The 1,294-nt window shown below is 45.5% G+C and overlaps 2 non-coding genes across 2 annotated transcripts; one reads left to right on the plus strand and one right to left on the minus strand.

Annotated features, from left to right (window-relative positions):
- Positions 1-3: 3 nt before the first annotated feature.
- On the minus strand, positions 4-75 carry Trnaf-gaa. Its single transcript has one exon. It is a non-coding gene; the product is annotated as a tRNA-Phe (tRNA).
- Positions 76-185: 110 nt separating this feature from the next.
- Trnai-aau lies at positions 186-259 on the plus strand. The gene has a single exon. It is a non-coding gene; the product is annotated as a tRNA-Ile (tRNA).
- Positions 260-1,294: the final 1,035 nt, after the last annotated feature.

The raw sequence follows: 1,294 nt of genomic DNA on the forward strand, positions 1-1,294 counted from the left end.
GGCTGCCGAAACCCGGGATTGAACGGGGACATTTAGATCTTCAGTCTAACGCTCTCCCAACTGAGCTATTTCGGCTCATGTGCAGGCTGGTGACACGGCTTGCCGATAACGTGGCGTTCCGTGCGCTCGGCCCGTCCCTTCTCACATGATCACATCATCTCCGCCGTGGCCGCACATCTCCATCTGGCCCATTAGCTCAGTTGGTTAGAGCGTCGTGCTAATAACGCGAAGGTCGTGGGTTCGATCCCCCCATGGGCCATCATCTCTTTTGCTCGTCGTTGTAAAATGAGACTCATTCGAAAGGCACCAAAAGAGAGACTGCCTCCCGGGGGGGAATCGAACCCCGGTCTCCCGCGTGACAGGCGGGGATACTGACCACTTACCGCATATTACATGACATATTCCCAATGACGGACCGCCAAACATTGTAAGTTACAAATGTTCTAATTGAACACATTCGTACAAACAGAAAGAGAATGGCAAAGACTAAATGCAACTACAATTCATGTACAAACGGGAGGAATTTCGTAAAATTACGCAAATTTAACGCTACAGTTAACAAGACAGATACTAGTTGCCAATCATTGTAAAAAGAAACAATTCTAATTGAACACATTCGTACAGTAAGACAAACTGCAGTTGGATACGTTTTATACAATGCAAATAGACCAAAACCTCTTTCACTGCAAGTAGTAAGAAACCAGGCGCGCATTCATTTGGAAATGCCTGTAAAATACGAAATGAATATTTATTTCCAGAATTTTATTCGCAGAGTTTGAAGTTTGTACCAAGTGCAGTTAGCATTCTCTGTTAATAGGGGCACACCAATTCACCTCACGCTATGAGCTGCGGCCGGCCGAGACTGCGGCAAAAGACGCTAAGAGAAGAGAAACCCCTTCACTGCGTAGAGGTAGAGGTACGCGTGCATTCATTTCGAGATGCACGTAAAATACCAAATGAATCTTCTTTTCTAGCATTTTATTTACAGAGTATGAAATTAAAACCCAAAGTGCAGTTAGCATACTCTGTTAATAGAAGGGATCCGAAAATAGGCGGTCGGGTACCACTCAGGCCAAAAACCAGCCAGCGGGCGGCCTGTTTCACGCCCCAGGTTAGGATAACCTAACCAAACCTAACCTAACCTAACCTAACCCGACCTAACAACCATTCTATCTGGAGAAATATTCAAATTACATACGGCCCGCGCACATTTGCAGATAACAGTGAACACTGTCGAGGTCAAAAAGCTGTCACAAAGAGCTTGCACTGAAAAAGGCATTGAGAAAACCATTTC

This window comes from Thrips palmi, unplaced genomic scaffold (genome assembly GCF_012932325.1).
Source record: "Thrips palmi isolate BJ-2018 unplaced genomic scaffold, TpBJ-2018v1 HiC_scaffold_16, whole genome shotgun sequence".
NCBI lineage: Eukaryota > Metazoa > Arthropoda > Insecta > Thysanoptera > Thripidae > Thrips > Thrips palmi.